Here is a 22,381-nt window from a genome sequence, read left to right as displayed (position 1 = left end):
TGTCATTAACAATATTAACTTCTCGTTTATTGAACTGTATAAAATGAATATCACATACAATATAGCCCATTCTGGCAACACAGATGAAGAGAATACTGGTGTCAAATCTGTTTTTCTTTAGGACCCTCAAATTTGGCAGCTTCAAAAAATATATTTATTCCTACCCCCCACCACACACACACACACACACACACACACGCGCGCACAAACAAAGGCACTTTTAAGAGCCACGTCCGTCTTGTTAATCTGTACTCATCAGTCTCTCTGTAGCTCTCTCTCTCTCTCTCTCTCTCTCTCTCTCTCTCTCTCTCTCTCTCTCTCTGTTTACATTTATATTTGTTTTATCTGTTCATCTCTTCGTTGTGAGTCTTTCCGTCTGTTTGTGTTTCTGCCCATCACAATGTCCAAGAGTGATTCAAAAATCCAAGAACATCTCATGATCTTGGATAACTTGGTTGATGACCAAGAACTGAAGGATGAGCTCCAAAGTCTTGATGACCTTCTTGGTGAGCTGCAAGAAGAGGAGGCAGCAGCACCAGTGAAGACACCTTAGCCGAGGGTGGAATGGAGAAAAAGAGACATTACTGGAAATATTGTTTATGCGAGGCCAAGATCAAGCAGGAATCATTCAAATAAGGGTCAGTATTGTTTTTCATTCAAGATATATTGTAGATCTACATTGTTTAACCACTTATGAGAGTATATGTTACAATACATGTATAGCTTGATATGGCAGGGAAACAATCAAACCAGAACCAATCATTTGATTTTTTACATAAAAAGTAGATTTATGAAAGATATCACTAGTCTTGGATTAAGTGAAAGACACATTAAAGGAGCAGTATGTAGGATTGTGGCCATAACTGGTACTGCAATCACCTTCAAATTACTGTAGAGCGGTGTATCCCCTTCCCCTCCTCCCTGACTCGAGGTTGCCAGATAGGCTGCAGGATACAGCAGGAACGTAGGCTGCTACAAGAAGCTTTTTCTGTTAATTATGTTTATGCTCCAAATGAGAGATGTTTTGCAAAGTAATTATACATCGCAAAAATTTACTAATGGCGATTAGCCAAATATAATAGTAAAGATGTACGCTCGTATGTGACAGTACATTGTTAGAACAGTAGCTGTTAGTATACTAACGGTAGGTATCTGTCATTAACGTAAGTACAAGCACAAGCCTCGGTCACTGTGTGTAATTGATATCAAAGATACAGCTATTCATTTAGCTGACACTATAAGTGAAAGCGACCAGCTGTATTTTTTAACTTACTCTGCAGTACACGTCCATAACGCTAAAATATGTGATGTGAAAGATTACATGTCATTCTATTATTTTTGGCTGCATGATAAACAAGTAGGCTACAAAACGTTCCAAGTGGGACAAATTATTCACATCATAGGCTACAATGTGCTTTTCATTGGTGTTATGGACGTTAGAAAAAGTTATTTTACCGTGGAATTGCTCCTATTCTGCTTCCAATTCGATTACCCACCTCCTCCATATCAGCTAACGTAATGTTACTTTGCACGAACATGCATAACTTCGACTGTCATGAATATTTGAAATGTCCATTTACATCAAGTAGCCTACAAGTTAGCCAAACATAGATGAATCTTACCTGTCCAGAAATTATTTTCCGTTTTCAGCCGTCTCCATCTTTCAAAGGCATCTCCTATACAGATCCTTGTTTTATTTCGGACTTTGTCACAAAGTATTTCGGATTAATAACGAGTTTATGAGTTTATCAGTTTATCTGATTCGCAACGTTACACTTTTTTTTTTTTATCTGATTCACCTACGTTTGTAGCTGCAGCTCTGGTAACTAGAGCAGAGCTGGCAACCCGGATGCCGCAACACTACTGAACACTACTAAACACAACATGACAACATCAACATCAGTTGAGGGCAGCAACTTCACTTTTTAAATGACAATATCCTGGCCGGACTACTGTTGTCAGTGATATATGTAGTTGAAATGAACATGATTTCTTAATGTCTAGTGACATATCAGGGCTATTTTATGATTAATTAAAAAAAAAAAATATTTCAATTGTGGGCTGTATTGACGTTGTCAGGAAATCTTGTCAAAATGGTTATAATGTTATTGTCAGGGTTCTGCCCTGGCAGCCTTGTCTGTTTTGTTGTGGTTTCATGTTTCTGTGTTTGTCTTGTGTTTGAGCACATGGCTCTGTCTTGTGTTTGCCATGTGCTCCTCATGTCCCGCCTCCTTGTTTCCTGTTACCACGCCCCCTTGTTTAGTCCACGTCTTGTCCTCGTTTCGTTAATTGTGCTCACCTGATCCTCATGTGCTCTGGTCCCTTCATATTGTACCTCTTTCCCTCATGTCTTTGCTGGTTCGTTGTGTGTTGTGAGTATGCACATTGCAGTGTTTTCTGGTTTGTGATTTTGAAATTATCCTAGTGTTTACACAGGTTTGTTATCGTTGTTACTATTTTGTTTTGCTTAAGCTTTAGCACTTGTGCTTGGTAATCTAGTTAGAGAAATATCTTTTTTATACTTTTTAGTTATTTTCTTTAGTTCTTATTTTCCATGTCAAGAGGAAGTCTTGCTTCTCTTCAGCTACTCTAGTTTTTGTCTTAGTAGTTTGCTTTTTATATATTTATTTATCTACTTTTTGTTTCTCTTGTCACTTATCAGGTTAGTTTTGCTTATCTTAATTGTTGCCTTATCTTGTCTTGAGTCTCGTCTTGTATGTTGTTCTATGTGTTTCTGTCCTGTATCCTGAGTTCCCTGGCCACTGGCTCTCAACTGCTTGACTGGTGCAGCTATCCAGTGTGTCGAGCCTCTACCCGGTGGCAAGACTGGAGCTACATCTGAGATCTACATCAAGCTGCATGTTCCTACCTGGTCTTTCCTTCAGAGCTGCCTCTATTACACTCAAGTCATCGCCATCTTGCTGACGGTCTCAGTGGTCATCCATCCTGCCTGTCGTTGTCGTCTGCCTTGCCCTACTGTTTTTACTGTGATTCACTCTTCGAGCCCTGCTGTCTCAAGTCTTCAGTCCTGTTAATAAAGACCTTGTCTGCTCATTTGCGTCTGGGTCCTAAATCTTGCAGAATCCCTAACAGTCATATCAGTTAGCCTGGTTACCATCATACTACATCTTTCAAGTTATTGGTTTTGGCAAGGCTGTGTTTGAAACGGTTTGTTCTTCAGAGTGTTGTCAATGGCCAAACAACTTGTTTCTTTTTAATCTGCTTCTATATAAGCATTCCTATTATCTGCTTCTATATAAGCAGATAACCAATAGTAATTGGACTTCCCAATTAGTTTTGGGAAATAAGTGTACTAATATTTCTCTCTAGCTCTGTTAAACAGTGAGATATATTGTTGGGACAAGTTATAAATGTTGTTTTTATTCTCTACAGCTGATCAGTGGGTTGGAATGTAAATAATTGTTTCTACTTTAAACTTTTGTAGAATACTGATCCTTTCACAGCCAAATGGAGTACACTTTAATATGTTAAAAAAAGAAATGTATATATATAGAAGGAAATTATTGTTTTTGAATATTCCATACTATTTACAGAGTGTTTTCTACAAGATCTCCAACACTCACTAAGTGAATTCTCAGGTGATGAAGCATCACCTCTTGAAACCCCAAGAGATCCTCTTCTGGCTTCCTCAAACTGGAGCAAACGACAGTCTCTTTTCAGAGAGGTGGAGGGCAGAGAGGCACAAGAACATATGGCAACACACATCTGTCAACAGTGTGGGAGTAATCCAGCGGCTGTCCGGTGTTGTGACTGTAGACCACGTCCCTTCTTCTGTGCTGAATGTGATGTCAGCATGCACACCAGACATGTTCTTCACAACAGAGATGCCATGATTGTTGGATTCTTCCAACCATTGCCTCCAACAACTTTCGTGGTGGATAAGGCTCTTTCCCATTGTGGTAAGTTCTGGTTTGTGTGTACAACATGTATATCATTTTCAGAATAGTTAAGCTCATGAGCTTTATTATTTAAATTATGCCTTTTTATCCCTTATTGTTTTATCTTGAATGTATGTGGCTACTCTGTGTCAGTCAGCTTTTTGAGCATATCTTGAGTACTTTTTCAGCAATGTGCTTCATTGCCATTGATCTATTACAATCTTATATTTCTCAGTCAATACAAATTGATTATAATTCAAGTGTACTATATGATCTTTTTCAGTCTGGCTTGTACCTGTGGAGATGCCTGACAAAATCTGTGGTTGTTCACCAGAGTCATTGAGGGTTAGTCCAGGAAAGACTGTTGCTGTGGTCACAATGAAGGGTAAGAATGTGAAGAACTTTATTTTGTCCTGTTTGAGAAGCATTTTAAAAATAAATATATATCCATACGCGACTCCCTAAAAGTTTGACATAGATATAAAACTTTTAAAGTAATTTATAAATTTTACAAAGAACACAAATCCTGGTTTACATTAGTGGATGTGTTTTTGATATTTCCAGGACGACATGATCTAAGCATGCCCGAGTTAATTTGTGAGGCATGCCAAGCCATTTGGACTTCTGGCGTCGCTGACCTAAACAGAAGTGACTACTGGCCTGCAACCCTTCAATTTGCCACAGTTTATGCCACAGATGTCTTTTTTTCATTTGAAGAAATGAAGATGGTGGCACCAGGACTGTCCTGCCAAGCATTTTTAAGACTGCTGAATCAGCGAACTGTCCGCTTTGGTCGTGTGAGTATTTAATCTATCTATCCTGCAGTGTTGTTGATATTTTTGAGTTGTGGTTTGATAAGCTGTTTGATGCTAATGTATTTGTTGTACATTATTAGCTGTTGGTTTCCTTATTTTTAATAGACTGGCAAGATCTCAGCAGACAGTTTTCTGAAAAGTTTTTTTGAGTGGGAGGCTGTGCGATTTGAGTTGGACAATATATGCAAGGAAGAACCCTTCAACTGTCCTGCGTGCACCCCTGAAATGCTTGCAGTTTCAGTTGATGGAAACCGCAAGCATTACCGTTTCAAGAATGCTGCTAGGTACTCCAAACTGTGTATCCCAGTGTTTGTATTCATAGGAAAACATAACTCTTTAATGTGTGAACCAAGAAATCTCATATTATAAATTATCATAAATTCTTGTCCATCACCTATTGTGTTTTTTTTTTTTTTTTTTTTTTTTAGATCTGAGGAACAGGCCATCTTTGAAGTCGTCTTCATAGCCAGGGACGTAAACGTGAGAAGATTTGTGGACCACATTCACAACACAACCAAACATGTAAAATTTTGTAAAACCTCTTTCCGAAGAGTTTGTTTAGGAGAGTCTTATTTTCATCCACCATTTTCCATATTGTAGGTCAGTGGAAGAGGTGTTTGTGGAGGGGAGTGGTCAGCAGCCAGAGAGACCTCACAAAGATCTGCCAGCAAGGTAGACGAGGAGGGATTGGAGCTTGCGGTGTGTCGGCACGGAGTCCTGCTCTGTGCCTTAAATATGTATGGGGGGACATTTTTGCCTATCCCCTGTACCTGCAAGAAAAGCTGGCCAGTAGGCAAATCACTTTTTTTTGTATGGATGTGACCTGCAAATATTGGCCCTACCTCCAAAGAGTTGCAAAAAGCTGTCCAGAGCTCCAGCACCTTCTCAACATGAAGCCATTCCTTTCGGTATTCCATGCCAAAGCCCAAGATTTTAAATGCGAGGTAAGGAAATGTTGCTATGTGATAGAATCGCATTATCTAAACTGAACATCTGTAAACATCTGTTTTTATTTTTGTTTATTGTTTTTTTAATTCTTAACCAGGTGAAATGGAGTGGGGCATATCAGGATGGGGCTCGTTTAACACTGTGGGAGGAGGTGGAACAGTGCAATGCCTTCCTCTCTAGGATTGCAGTGACCACAAAACATATGGTAACATCATATTTTCTGTGTTTGCAGGACGCACAGACATGCTGACTCTCATGGCCATGTGCTGGAATCAGCAAAAGTGTAACAATTTGGCTATCTCACTGACCCGCCGATATCAAAAGGTAATGACATCAGTAGAATTAATTTTACATGTTCAGTATTGCATGTTAGCAGTGTATGAAGCTGTGCATTGAACATTTGGTTCTTGTTTCTTATTACTGTTTGTTATTGTAGACCACAAAAGCTCTGCAAAGCCAGTTACTAAACCCAGAGACCATGAAAGCCCAATTGACAGTGACAGTGAGCCAATTGGAAGACTGGGTGAATGATGTAAAGGATTGGGCTGACGGTAAGGAAATGATTACTTGTAATACATTTAGTCACAAATAATTGTAATTGTTACTGGTATTGTAAAGTGCAAACCACACCTATTTCTTGTCAGCTGCAACAACAACAGCAACAACAACTACAAATGATGCTGATGCCTTGGCCAGCAGAATTGAGGTGCTGGTAGCCAGTATCAAGAGACGTTCCCAGTGTCTCTATAAAGATTCTGATGGCAACAAAGGTCGTGCCAGAATCCTCCGCAAGATCAGGGAGGAGAAGGGAATCCTGACATCCGTTGTGGAGAAATACAACAGAATGGTTCCAATCACAGAAACTCTTTGCTTGGAAACCATTCTGTCTGGTGAGACAGCTTGGCCATGGCAGCTCTCACACAGTGGTATGTACACTAGTCTGTTAACTGCTTCTGACAAATCTGATACATAATGACACACAACCCACAATGCTTCAAATGTCATTCTGCAACCCCATACTATTTTAGAGGTTCTTTGAAGGTTGATGTTTAATACTAATGATTTATTTATTTATCATAAATGCATTCCAGACTCTGTCGATCTAAGGACAAAGAGAAGAGCTTTTGACATCATCATGTCAGTAAGGAGACTTGAGGAGGAGCACACGATTCTTGTTGCAGAGATGGACCACCATTGGAAATCTCTCTCAACTCGTTCCGATACCCTTAGAGAGCTGTCCGGCTTGTTTTCAAGTGAGACAATGAAAACTATATATTTGTAATGAATTACATAAACATAGGGTTGCACTGACAAAAGATTGCTATTATGGGTCAGCCCTAATAAATATACACACAACAATGATGACTGTTTCTAAGACTGGTCTTATATATCCTGTTCCTCTTTTAAGATTCGCAATGTGGCCTAAGTGAAGAGGGTTTGAAAGGTCTGCACAGTGTAAGACTGGAAGAACTTGAAGGACTTTAAGAGAGGGCCACTCTCTGAGAAATCAAAGGAAATTAACATTTGAACTCCCCCTCATGCACTATTGAGACGAAGGTCTCACCTCCCTCGTCCTAATCTACATTTCTGTCCCCCATTCTTCATCCTGGCAGAGGTCTCCCAAACTCACACAAGAATCTAAATGGTTTAATGTGAATGATTATCATCTAGTTTCATACATATTTGGTATTATTTGAAATGTCTCGGTACGACTGGTACAAATGTCTCATTCCCAAAGAAGTAAACCCAAAAGGTAATAAAGTTCTTAGGAAGTTTAGAAATATCTTCCACACCATCCAACACTGGAGGGTGTGTCTTTGAGTTAACACCTTCGACCATTTGACTGAATGCTAATTTTCCACTGCTAGCAAATGGTGACTTACAGGTAAATTTCCACTGTGGATGATGTTTAGATTTGAAATGAGGTCTGGGTATATAATGAAACGCAGCGAGAGTTCAGGGCCTTTTCTATATTTGAGATCGGCCCGTGAGGCTGAGAGTTGCGAGACTCTCAGCCTCACGCATTTCTTGTTGGGTAAACTTCTTCCTCTTTGTTCTAGAGCATTTTATGTTTTGCATTGATTATCCTTGAATTGATTGTGAAATTATGATACATTTACCTGACATATTAAATTGTGACATTTGATTATTCTAATTGACCTTGACATTATTTACATTCAAGAGTTTAAAAGAATAGTAAAACATTCGCTCACATTTAATGATGCACAGATATCATTAAAGCCTTTTCATTTATGGAGTCAGATGAAATAACGAGAAAATACATATGAGAAAATGTTTTGCATTTAACCAAAAAATACTTTGCCGCGAGAAAAGACAGTAACACGCAAAGACCTTCACGGCCAATTTGATTACCGCTATTGGATCGAGTTAGACTGCCTTACAACAGCATCATCCTCAGAAAGCGGCATCAAATCAGAGAAATGAAGGTGCAAGCAAGAGACTGTTACCTGAAAGTTTTGTCTGGAGCAGAGAACATGAGCTTCTTGTACAATGCATCATCTGATGAGTATGACAGTGACTATGACATTTCTGATGATGGACTGTAATCTACAAGACTGTAACACCTTTCATACTTCTGGACAAGTACCTTAACTATGAATATAAAGCATGTAATAAAATCTGCTTTTTATCACCATATAAATAAAATCAAAGTGTAACCTCTTCTTTCACATACATAGAAATGTGTACATGCATGCCTCTACAACCAGTCAGTGGTGGAAAGTAATTGCATTAATTAAAGTACTGTACTGTGTGGTACAGTAACTTTCATTAGTTGAACTGTAGGGTGCTGTATAACCTGTTTAGAGACATGGAAGAAGCAGATTATGAGGAAGAAAACCATAATGATGAGGAGGAATAATCATTATCATGATCACTACGGATCATTCGTTAGACACTACATAAAAAAATTAAGAACAGAATCCAAAACACGCAGTTACCAAAAATAAATGTATCGCAACTTTACGTATAGTAATGGCAAGGTGAATAAATTGTATACTGTAAGCACTGCAAGTATAGTATTGTACTGAATATAGGGAAACGCTTCCTTTTACAGTTCAGTACTTACGTGTACTTACAGTGTACTTACCTAGAAAGTACTGGCTAATATAAGGTAAGTACATAGGCTAGGGGTAGGTTCAGGGATAGTACCTAGTTATTACCAAGTCAAGTCAAGTCAAGTCATCCTCATTTATATAGCGCTTTTAACAATGTAGATTGTTTCAAAGCAGCTTTACAGAGATAAAGATATAATTGAAGGTAACAGAGATTGGTTTGGTTTTATAGTGGCTCTTGAAAAATGTTTTTTCCAGCTAAAGTTAGTTTTGATTGATTCACTTCCGTCTAAATGATAGTTTGTTATTAAATTAGGGGCCGCTAAGACGACACCGTTCTCTCTAAACAGACTTTAAACGTGAACCTGTGATAGACGCTGATGGCGTTCACATGCGCATTAAGAATTGATTCTATAGTTATGTGCGTTTGAATATATGTGCGCAGGTTTATAATTCCTTACAAACCATGCCTAAACAAACTACTTGTCTATAAATTTTGATGCAGAATTTTTATTTTATCTTATCACTTTGGGTAGGTACGCGAACCGAAAAATTCCACAATGATTTATCTGTAGAGTGGTATAGGGATCCTCCATAGGGAGAGGCTAGTTGGCAATTCAGCACTGCATTGACATCGGGTCCAGGCGAAAGTCCTTCGTCAGATCTGGAAACGGCCTGGATCCGGCAGGCTGCGGGAAAACCTCGGGATAAACAAAGACACTAAAATTAGCGTAGATGCCATTCTTCTTATGATGTAACGAGTACATCAGGATTTGAGGGAAGTGTTCCCAGTTCCGGCTGACCTAATCTTAGCAGCCTAATATTAAATTATAGAAGTCTATAGAGTGTTATGTGAATGCTAGGTCAAAGAGATGTGTTTTTAGTCTAGCTTTGAACTGACAGACTGTGTCTGCTTCCCGGACAATGTTAGGAAGATTGTTCCAAAGTTTTGGTGCTAAATAGGAAAAGGATCTACCGCCAGCAGTCGATTTATATATTCTAGGTATTATCAACTGGCCGGAGTTTTGAGATCGCAATAGACGTGAAGGACTATAATGCGTTAAGAGCTCGCTCAAGTACTGGGGAGCTAAACCATTTAGTGCTTTGTAAGTAATCAGCAATATTTTAAAATTTATACGATGTTTAATAGGGAGTCAATGCAGTGTTGACAGAACCGGGCTAATATGGTCGGACTTCCTGGTTCTGGTAAGAACTCTAGCGGCTGCGTTTTGGACTAGCTGTAGTTTGTTTATTAAGCATGCAGGGCAAACACCCAGTAGAGCATTACAATAATCTAGCCTTGATGTCATGAACACATGAACTAGTTGTTCCGCATTTGTCAATGAGAGCATATGACGTAATTTAGATATATTTTTAAGATGGAAAAATGCGGTTTTACAGACACTAGACACATGACTTTCAAATGAAAGATTGGTATCAAAGAGCACACCCAGGTTCCTAACTGACGGCGAAGACTTAACAGAGCAGCCATCAAGTGTTAGACGGTATTCTAGGTTATTACGTGTGGAAGTTTTTTGTCCAATAATTAGAATCTCTGTTTTTTCAGAATTTAGTAGTAGGAAATTACTAGTCATCCAATTTTTAATATCAACTATGCATTCCGATAATTTTGTGAATTGGTGAGTTTCGTTAGGTTTGGAAGAAATATAGAGCTGAGTATCATCAGCAAAACAGTGAAAGCTAATTCCATGTTTCCTAATGATATCTCCTAAAGGTAGCATGTAGAGAGTGAACAGCAACGGTCCTAGTACTGAGCCTTGTGGTACGCCATACTGAACTTGTGATCGATAAGACATCTCTTCATTTACTGCTACAAACTGATAGCGGTCAGATAAATATGATTTAAACCATGCTAGTGCAATTCCACTCATGCCAACATAGTTTTCTAGTCTATTTAAGAGAATGTTATGGTCAATGGTGTCAAATGCAGCACTAAGATCAAGTAACACTAATAGAGAGATACAACCACGATCGGATGATAAGAGCAAATCATTTGTGACTTTAATGAGAGCTGTCTCAGTGCTATGGTGCGGTCTAAATCCTGACTGGAAATCCTCGCAGATACCATTTCTTTTAAGAAAGGAACACAGTTGTGAGGATACTGCCTTTTCTAGTATCTTTGACAGAAAAGGTAGATTTGAGATCGGCCTGTAATTGACTAATTCTGTAGGATCGAGTTGCGTTTTTTTAACAAGCGGTTTAATCATAGCCAGCTTAAAGGTTTTTGGTACGTATCCTAGAGACAAAGATGAATTAATGATGTTAAGAAGAGGATCTATGACTTCTGGAAGCATCTCTTTCAGTAGTTTAGTCGGTATAGGGTCTAACATACATGTTGTCGATTTAGATGAATTAACGAGTTTGCAAAATTCTTCCTCTCCTATGGCAACAAATGAATCAAATTTTACCTCGGGGAGACTATAATGCACTCCCTGATGCGATGCTGTAGTAGACGGTTGCATAGTTATAATTTTGTCTCTAATATTATCAATCTTATAAGTGAAGAAGTTCATAAAGTCATTACTGCTGTGTTTCTTGGAAACTTCTGGGCTTGAAGCTTTCTTTTTCGTTAGTGTAGCCACTTTTGCAAATAAATACCTTGGATTATGTTTATTTTCTTCTAATAGGGTTGAAAAATAAGCAGATCTAGCAGCTTTTAAAGCCTAGCAATCGAGCTCTCCTTCCATGAAATCCGAAATACCTCTAGTTTTGTTTTCTTCCAGTTGCGCTCCATTTTTCTGGCTGCTCTCTTAAGGGCCCGGGTGTGCTCGTTGTACCACGGTGTTGGACTATTTTCTTTAATCTTCTCCTAAGCGCAACGGAGCAACTTTATCTAAAGTGCTGGAAAGGAGAGAGTTAAAAGTTTCTGTTGCAATATCAAGTTCTTCTAACCTATCTGGGATGCTGAGACGATGAAACTGATTAGGAAGATTATTGATAAAGCAATCTTTAGTGGCAGAAGTGATAGGTCTAACATACTTGTAACACGGAGTTGGCTTTGCAGCCTTGGCTAAATGTAATTTACATGAGACTAGATAATGATCTGAGATGTCGTCGCTCTGCTGCAGAATTTCAACAGCATCAACATTGATTCCATGTGATAATATTAGATCTAGAGTATGATTACGACAATGAGTAGGTCCTGACACGTGTTGTCTAACTCCAATAGAGTTAAGAATGTCTTTAAATGCCAATCCCATTGCATCTTTTCCATTATCTACATGTATATTAAAATCACCAACAATTAGGACTTTATCTGCAGTCAATACTAATTCTGATAGAAAGTCAGCAAATTCTTTGATAAAATCTTTATGGTGCCCTGGTGGCCTGTATACAGTTGCCAGCAGAATTCTCAAACTTGATTTATCGTTTACATTATATATTTTTACATTAAGCACCAACACTTCAAAAGAAATATATTTTAAACTAGATTTTTTAGTGGTTTTGAAAATATTACTATAAATTACAGCGACACCTCCCCCTTTGCCTTTCAGGCGAGGTTCATGTTTATAACAGTAATCATGCGGGGTGGACTCATTTAAAGTAATGTAATCGTCTGTTTTTAGCCAGGTTTCTGTCATACACAGCACATCTAGGTTATAATCTGAAATCATATCATTAACTATGAGTGCTTTTGAAGTAAGGGATCGAATATTCAGCAACCCAAGCTTTATCGTTTGCTCATCTGTATTATATCTATTTTTTATTTGTTGAATATCAATTACATTTTTAACCTTAGATCGGTTTGGACGTTTTTTGGCTTTCCAAATTCGGGGAACAGACACAGTCTCTATATGATGATATCTAGGTGAAAGAGCCTCTATGTGATGGGATTTATCTGACCTTGGTGACGCGAGGCCGCTAGCAGACGGTCGGTTTAGCCAGTTTGTCTGCTTCCTGACCTGATCATTACCCAGTGATTGTATTTACTTTAATTAGTATATAGTATGTACATGGGTAACAGGACTGTAAAATGCATATTGTTACCGGATATTGTATAGTATTGAATGTCTTCAGCGCTTGCATACTGTGAAAATACAGTGAAACAACTGCAAAGGACAAAAAGGTTACAGTAAAAAAAGCCTAAATCAAAAGCATGTTACTGTACACTCAGAAGAGTTGTTCAACTGCAAAATCAAGGTCAGTGAAAGAGTGATTCTGCTTCAGCATCATGTCTTCATGTTGGTCCGGCCGGAGGACCTTGTCCACATCACAGACAATGTCATCTCAGGCAAAAGGAAAATCGAAAACAAAAGAGTGATTTATTCTACAAATTAGATTAGGCTATTGAGAATTGGGGGGGGGGTTAGTGTTTTAGCAAATCTGAAAAAGTCTATTTTAAAACATTTGTAAAATATGACTGTATTTTTGTATTCCAAGTTCAGAGTCTTGCAATATGATCAAAACCAAACACAAGCATGATGTAAATATAGAAAAGGTGGGAAAGAAAAAGAATGTGCAGATATAAATGTGACTCAATACAGTTTGTTGTCCATGATGAAGAGAGTACATCTGTGTAGGTTTTACTGCCCTTCCTCCCTCAGGGGTCCCGTAGCACCCCTGGAAGAGCAAAAAAAATGCACGTTCTGCAAAGTCTGCAAATTCAAATTCTGATAAGCGTATTGAAGTGAAAATTGGTAGGACAATTATTTTTGTAATGTTTAATACATAATGTTGATCAGAGATGTCTGGCATACATGGAAAGGTGTTATAAAAGCATTTTAAAAAGTGCTCACAGTAAAATACCAAATTTCAGTCTGATTCTAAAAAATATTTCAAAGAGATTTGTATAATGAACATATTTAGATGTCCCTTTGTACATTAAAGATTGTATTTATTTAATTCCATTACAAAATGTTTTTAAACTACATTACCCATAAGCCTCTATCATTGTATCGATGGGACGGGCGCTGTAAATTGTAGTTCATTGAAGTGTGTAGTTACACTACAGGGTTAGGGTTAGGATCTCGCTAAACGTGTAATATCTTTCAATATAGCAATACCTCATTGTTAACTGATAGTATTACTGACGTCATAACGACAGCAAAACATAGTTTGCGATATGGAGCGCTTTTTATTCTGACCTAAACGTTAGTCCAACCACAGCTTGTCCTGCTGGCGCCATGGAAACGTCAAAGCTACATCACACTTGTCCATATATGGTATTTACAGGCTCTTCCGCCTTTTGATGTACGCAAATCCAGGATATTTATTTATTTTGTTGTTATTTTTCATTGAAAGAAATACAACGCTTAATTTCCATGATCATCTATGTATAATGTATTATTGTATAATGTAATAATAATATATATGTGGGATCTTACAAAAATCCAAACTCTTGATAGTTATTCTTTCATTGCAGTATTTGTTTTGAACAGATGTAAAGAAATCTCTTAATCAAATTCAAAAGGGACTAACAAAAACCCCTTCAATGGAAACTATAATCTAATCAGTAAATTGATGCCATCATGTTCACCTTGAATGCCCACTACCGTGTAGTTCACCTTAGTTTTCCATTTAATGTACCAACATATAAGAAGACTTTTCTTTAACTCCCCCCCCCCCTTCCCTTTGAAGAACACATTGCCCCCAAAGTAAAAACAACATATATATATATATATATATATATATATATATATATTTACATGTTTAATTTTACATTATTTTGCTGTGAATAAATGCAAAGCAAATATAAATAGGTAATTACAATTATAACAATTATGATTATAAATGTAAAAGGAATTAATATCTTATATTGTAATTGAACATTTCAAACAGGACTACAACATTTAAGTGACATTTTAATATATTAAGGAGTATTCTGTTTTTTTTTTATTCATGGCATGGCATACCAAAAAAATAGTTCAAGTAGACTTACATATACTAAAACAATTTTTTTTTTTAAAATAATGCCTTTGGGAATGCCATTATGTCAAACAGCACTAATTTTCTCCCTTATGATCTGTGCAGTTCATGAAAAAGGTTGTTGTTTTTAAACACCATTAAGAAAATAAACACAAAAAGAGACTGGGTATTGTGCAAAAACTTTAATGAACAAAAGCACGAAAATAAAAAGACAGAAAAGAAGAAATAAAACTGCTTGAGTCCAGGTGACTAGGCTATCATGCTGAAAGCTGGTTGGGCTGTGGGGAATTAGGCATAACATGTGGGAATTCACTGTCAGGCTCCCATGTATCATGACCAAGTTTTGCCACTGTAAAATATCATAAGTGCAAAAAAATTCATTAGAACACAGAGAAAACAAATCTAAATCACTGTTGGGTTCAATTTAGATAGTTCATCAAAATGTATTTATGTTTGTTAAAGTAGCATTAACCCTGGTTAAGCCCAGTGGTGGAATGTAACAATACATTTACTCAATTTACTTAATAACAAATTTTAGGTACTTGGACTTAATTGTTACACAATGTTCCATACAGTTTCTGTATATTCAAAGCCATGTATCTCAAAATGTACTGATTTGAATATGTTTCCGATAAACTGAGGGATTAAGTTGTCATTAGTGGGATGAGGAAAATCACATTTCCAGCACATGTACATCAGGATTATCCGTCTTAGAAATACTAAATTTTGACACATAAGTGTTTCAGATGCTGAAAGATTAATTTATGTGTGCATGATGCTACTTTTGTAATGCATTACCGAGTGGATGTCCTGCAGGCTCAATAAATAAGCTAGTTCAGAGCTAGAGCTAGCCACTAGAGTACTTACTAGAAACAGAAAACATGATAATAATAATTTGTTACATGTATGACACCTATGACACCAAAAATGTTTATCGGGAGAGCGTGGTTTTTCCTAACCGCCCAAAGGGACTGTAACAGTCACTGTCACATTTGACTTATTCTTATTGTCAATGCTATGTTCATCCCATCCACTAGGGGACACCAGTAGCACCTTTACCTTATGGATAAAAAGGAAGTAGAAAAGTAAGAGGTAGATTCAGTTTGAGTAACCTCATGGTATATGCTGTTCTCACTAATAATCCTGGCTTGAGAAACGTTTAGTTTGCTTCTCAGCAGTGAGGTTTTTTTTTTCTTCATCTTTTGTGTATGCTTTTTGTGAAGAATTTACAAAAATGTTAATGCATTGTTTTCTTTTGTAGAAGATTTTTGTATTATACGTAACTTACATTGCCTTTGAGTGCTGGATTGGGAGTTTGCAAGGGTGCATGGGTGCAACTGCCCAATGATCTTATTCAAAGACTTCCACACTACAACCAGAAGGACAAATTCTTCCTTTCATCTATACCTAACATTTGCAGATAAGACTGTTCATTCTAAAGACTGCTCACTTTATTAACCCAATTATTCATCAACCTCTTTATGAGGCATTTCACTCTCATCAACTTACACCTTGACTTTTTTGTGATTTATTTAATGTTTGAGTTTGTTTGTTTGGTGTTTATGGTTAATTGTTTTAGGTAAAAATTCAATATATGAGAAAAGATTTTCTTTTTGTTGTCTGATTCATGCCTACCCTGAACACAGTCTCCAGTAGAGAAGAGTGCAAGATTGATTCCCCCCTCATTCTTCTGTAGCAAGCCTGGCTTGAAATAGCTAGGACAGTTATAACACCTGGTAAATTATTAAAAAGTAAAACAATGTGTAGGGTTTTGGTGTTTCCAATTTCTACCTGATTCTATAAAGATCATGTCTGCACAGTGTTCGTCCTGGGACAATTCATTTCATACAGGCAATCAGGAATGATTGACAGTGTGATAATACGGATGATCAAAGTGAAGGTTTGCTTATGTCTGATGATATAGTGAACACAATAAGAACTGCTTTAGCAAAGATAGAAGCAGGAGTGAACCCGACCAACAGCTGAAACTGCGCATACAAATCGCCTTTACCATTCGTTTCCACACACTACTGTATTTGCTGTTCCAAAATCTCCCGATTTTAAGGAGGTATTCTTGCAGGAATTTAAATCCGCTCAGTCAACCAGACTGGATTGTGTTTTGCGTATGTTAGCAGCAATAGAAGGATCAATGACATCTCTAATTTTGCCATCTGACGAAGCATTAAGACAGGAACCAAGATGCCCAAATATGGAATGTAGGCAGACGGACAACTTAATAGGCAAAATATACAATTCATCGGCCTGTATAGGGAGGACTGCTAATATGCTTGCCCACTTACTGTTGGCATTTGATGCATCGCTCAGCTCGCCAGATGCTACAGCCCCAGAACTGGTTAGTGTAGCTCTGCGATCGGTGGGTTTAATAGCAGGTCACTGTGGTAAGGTTATGGGGCTGTTGGTCCAGGTGTGCCGTCAAGTGTGGATAGTGCAATCACCTTTATCTGAATCTTACAGAGCCACTTTACGCCACCAGATATTTGGACCAGCAGCTCAGGAGGCATTGGGCCGAAGACTCGTTGCTTCAGAAGTGCGGAGTCAGCTGCAGAAATTGCGCACTTCATTTAAAGTGCCTGGTTCCGCGCCTTTCTTATTCTATTCATACTTTTCCTCACGCCATCAATGTTCAATGCATGACCCGCCACCAAATAGATCATACAAGGTCCAGCAATCCCAATCCCAATCTCAGCAATCTCCAACCAGATCATATCATAATTTGAGACATATGACGGCGGCCGGTGATAATTCAAGGTGCTCCTGTTCGGTCTGTCTTTAGCCCCAAGGGTATTAACAAAAGTCGTTCAAGCAGCACTTACTCATTTGAAACAAAAAGGCATTTGTGTACTTCCATACCTAGATGATTGACTTCTGTGCGTGCAGAACCCAAGAAAGCTAACAGACAATTTGCAACATCTTCTGGCTCATTTTGCTTAACGGGCATTTATGATCAAACAGACCAAATGTCAACTTATTCCAGTGCAATATATTCAATTTTTGTCTTGCTAAACTCCAGCAATATGTCTGTTTCCCTTAAAAAAATCAGAGCTCAAAAGATTGAGCATATAGGTGATAGGTGTGAGAGGAACTTGGCAGAAGAAACTCTGGTTTCAACAGATCAATTATCTAGAGCTAAAAGTGGCTCTCCTAACAACTAAATAATTTTTTCGAGAGAGTTGACTCACAAACGTGTTGATACGGTCAGACAATGTGTCCATAGTATAAAACATAAATCACCAGGGCGGAACGAGGTCATTGAAGCTCCTTTTGGCTGCGCACAATCTTTGGTAATGGACAGACGCTCATCTATTGTCTCTAAAAGCATTACGCATACCAGGGCGCACGAATCAGGTGGCAGATGCGTTGTCTTGGAGTGAACGTCTGTCAGGAGAGTGGCAACTCCATCCAGATGTAACTCAATTGATTCGTAACACAATTGGGGGAGCAGATGTGGATCTATTCGCGAACAGTCAGTCAACGCAATGTCCGAAATGGTTCTTGCTGAGCAAAGACACAGGCTCACTGGGGCTGGATGCTGTAAAACAACTAGGATTAATATAACTAAAAGGGGATTGAATTACAGCGAATAAGAACTATTAATATGCAAAATTTTCAGAATTAATATTCAACACTTTATCAACTATTCATCCACTGATAAATTGATATTAGGGTACTTTATCAATTCTGGACTGAATATTATCCCGTGGCCTACGGTAATAATATCATAAAAGTATGATCACTGATTATGAGCAAGCCAGGTAACAAAATCTACAGTTTAAGGCAGTAACTTGTAATCACACAGCACAAGACACTTGTATATATGTAAAATCAGCCAAGACTTTATTGAACTACTCTAATACACACAAACTAATCTAACAAAAACACACAAACATTCTGTGATGAGGTTCAGTGTGTGTGGAAGGAAGAAGTCAGGGTCGGCGTGACTGGGACTCGCACTTTATTAATTTAGAAAATGTAAAAAGAAAATAAAAGTTCACCGTAGCCTCAGCTACAGCAACGTTCATAGAACACTCTCTCCGCTGTACCAGCTCTCAGTTCACTCAGACGAACACTCTTCCCGCTGTATCAGCTCTCAGTTCTGTACCAGCTCTCAGTTCACTCAGACGAACACTCTTCCCGCTGTATCAGCTCTCAGTTCACTCAGAAGAACATTCTTTGAGATGTACCAAAGTCCTTTTAGGCAAGTCATGGCCGCCATCTTGGTAACGCCTCCGGGCAGCTATTTTGGACTAACAAGACCAGGCTCCTATCTAAATGAATGGGCAGAGAGTCAGAACTGCACTTTCACCGTGACATAAAACTGCATGAATAGAAACAGCAGTAAAATATGATAAAAATCGCTGAAAAAGTTTGATGACTTTGCCCCAAAATAAGGTTTAAAACGCCTTTTTTCCCACTGGTTATACTTTTACTACGCATGTGCAAGGGTTCTCTCCCTCTCTGTTGTGCGCGTGCTACACGGCTTGAAGCACAGTATGTGCGCGCTCTTGCTCATTCGCTCTAGATTCCGGGAGATTTGAACTACTATGCTGGCATTAGGGAGCCGCTATCAATATGCGGTAGACACTTGGGATGTCTGATATTTACACAACACACACATACACTGTATATCAAATCTGCCGCCTTTTCAAACAGTAACGTTTTTTCCCCTGTCGCAAACCTCAACTATGCGCATGCGTCAGTGGAACCAGATGATAGGCTTAAATGTTTCCTGGCTTGACTGTTAAAAGCAGACGATTGGCTTCCCAGCGGGAGGGGCGGGACATGTGCATACAATCGCCATCTTTGGTGTTACGGGTTTTCCCTATATTTGTTTTGAGGGATGAGTAAGTGGCATGTCTCTATAGAAATTGTCTCTGGCTGTAACAGCTCTCAGTTTGCGTCTCATGTGCGAGTCCCAAGTCCTTCTCTCTCACTCGCTCTCTCATTCCCGCTGGCTTATATGCGGTCTCTCCACGCCAATCACTGCAATCAGACACAGGTGTTCATCATCTGCACTTGACGTACTTGCTCACCGCACAGCTCGCTGGTTCCTCTCCCGCTAAAGACTTCGCAAAACCCCCCTCGCCACACATTCATTCAGCAGTGACAGAGGAAAGTGATGTTATTACGGAGTATGAATGGAGTCCAAAATGTCTAGCGTTAGACACTATTTCTTGACCGCTACCTGAGAGAATCAATATACTAGCAATTCAACCTTAGTTTGTTTGCTTAATAAGAGTTTAGTTAAATGCTTTAATAAGCTAACTTTTATGGTTTAAATATGGTGCATCCTACACAAATCTACTTTATATCAAATTTCTAGAAATCATTTACCCATCAAGTTGGTACCAAATAACATATATTTCCCATAGTTGAGGTAGAAGTTAATAAGGATTTAGCTGTGATAAAGGTTTAACACACAGAACGAACTTAGGTAATATAAAGCATACATGATACAGAAGATATACATATATGAGGCAACATCTGGTGGGTAGTTCCTATAATTGAGGTAGTAAAGTCTACAAATAGGCTGTAATAAATGTTAAACACACAGAAAGAACTCCACAGGTTATATAAAGCATGCATGATACATCAGATATATGTGAGGTAAATACTGATGATCAATTCAGCTTATTGGAAGCAATTTTGAGACTGTTGTTTGTTAAAAACCAGGGAGGTGTCCCTGGTTTAAGTTCTGTGGTGATTCTGGGCCATGGGAACTTCTTCACACCCTTTGTTTCCTAATAAGGCTGTGGATTTATGCACAGGGCTTCTTGGTCACTTGTTTTCGTTTTCGTTTTTGTTTCGTTTACCATCTATTAAAGGGTCCACCAGCCCAGTTACCAATCAGACCAGATCTCCTGACACAATTGAACGGCAAACTGCGGCATGATTAACCTCAGACTGTGAACCCAGAATCACCTGGCCATTGGAAGCGACACTTGCCTTTTGGTCTGTTCGCACGGGGTCAGGGACACTGGTCTGAATGCTTGTGCTCCGTCGACCAGGGCACTATATCAGAACTTCTCATAGATTGGCTCTAATGGGAAGCATAATTTGGTTTTGCTTTTTTTAAAAGGCGCTAACCACTTAAATCTTCCTTGGAGAATTACAATTCCACAATGGGACAGTCTTTGTGTCTTTCAATTTTGAACAATTGTCATCAGCAGATATTAAATTAAAAAACCCTTTTATGATGGCCATTTCTTCCACAAAATGCGTTAGTATATTGCATCTACTCTTGTGGCCCCACAATGTTTTTAGTGTCTACTGGGGTCCAGAAGATTCCAAATTGATGTTGTGGCCAAACCTGGCTTTTTTACTCAAGGTATTGTCGAGTAATTACGCTAAAACACCAGTGATATTATCGCCGTTTCATTCGGTAGACCTCAATGTGTCAGGAGCTTTGTCCTGTAAGATCCCTGTGTCATGAACCAGGGTTCTCTCTGGTTCTTTTTCTCTCTCCCCCCTAATTAGTCTTTCACACACACACATGCCACACACTTTCCACATGCCACTTCCTCGTTCCCTTTTTCATCTACTTCAGCTGTTCCTCATTATTACCAGCAACTGCTCAAATCCTCTTGATTTTGTTTTCTACTTCTAGCCTTCTCTTTTTCCACTTCCTTGCAAGATTATTTTCTATCAACCTGATGTTGGAGACGCCACTTTCTCAGACCCTGTCTGAGTCCTGTCTGATTCCACACTGGATCCCTGTATGGTGATGCCTTTTCTCATTAACTGCCTTTTTACAATTTGATCCGTATTCTGCCTAGTTTATCTGTTGCTGAGAGCTGGTCCTACCCCACGTCCAGTCTCCCGCTGCCTGCTACTGTTACGGTGACTGCCCGCTGACTTCTGCTGTCCAGCCGGGTCCAGCTGTCCAGTGTAAATACTCGCCAAGTCTTCTATTTACCTGTGTTGTTTTTTCAAGAGGAATATTTCTGTTGAACTGCCTTTTGCCCGTTAAGTGGCCGTTTACCTTTGTTACATTAAAGAGACATTATTTACCTGCACTTCGCTCCTGGGTCCTCTCTTCTCCACCTGACACCCTGCATCTTTATGTGGATGGGCCGGCTTCCTGGAGAACTACTGATCAGTTATTTGTTTTGTAGACAGTTATAATGGTTTCTCCCTTATCAAAGAACAGACTTGCTCATTGGATCACAGTGGTTATCACAAGCTCTTATGTCTCTGCCCATAGAATCCTGCCTAATCCAGTGAAATGCCACTCTACCAGTCCCTCCAGGATTTCACAATATTTTTGTGTGATTTTTGCGATCAAAATGACTGATTTTATGGTGGTAATTTCCAGAAATTTGTGAAAAAATGTGAGATTTTTATAATTAGGACATCACATTTACCATAATAGTATTATATCAGATGCACAATAGTCATACATGACACACATCACAAACAAAATGCATAAAGCTTGTTTATTTGGTCTAATCAAATTCATTTTTTTTTAAATTGTGCTGTATTATTGTTGCTTGATTAACATTAACAACACTGACAAAAGCAGGTAAATTAGGTTACTGTCACTTTAAGACATACTACAGTAATGACAAACGTCCCAATCAGTTATAACTGATTGTTTAACGTAAATACTCGCCAAGATGAATATTTTGAAGTATGTGTATTTGTTCAAGCGTTATAAATCGAATTCAATACTGGACAGGCGACGACACTCAGTCAGTCACAGTCACAGTCACTCACACTCACTCACACACACACCAGTAGT

At 38.6% G+C, this 22,381-nt stretch overlaps 1 long non-coding RNA gene across 1 annotated transcript; it reads left to right on the top strand.

The window, feature by feature from the left end:
• Positions 1-4,182: 4,182 nt before the first annotated feature.
• LOC143738563 (uncharacterized) lies at positions 4,183-5,614 on the top strand. The gene is made up of 4 exons (XR_013203906.1): positions 4,183-4,284; positions 4,464-4,696; positions 5,143-5,236; positions 5,315-5,614. It is a non-coding gene; the product is annotated as an uncharacterized LOC143738563 (long non-coding RNA).
• Positions 5,615-22,381: the final 16,767 nt, after the last annotated feature.

This window comes from Siphateles boraxobius, unplaced genomic scaffold (assembly GCF_051911475.1).
Source record: "Siphateles boraxobius isolate OS27281-9 unplaced genomic scaffold, OSU_SipBor_1 15, whole genome shotgun sequence".
Lineage (NCBI taxonomy): Eukaryota > Metazoa > Chordata > Actinopteri > Cypriniformes > Leuciscidae > Siphateles > Siphateles boraxobius.
Note: the sequence above shows the minus strand (reverse complement) of the source record. Positions and strands in the feature narration are given on the sequence as shown.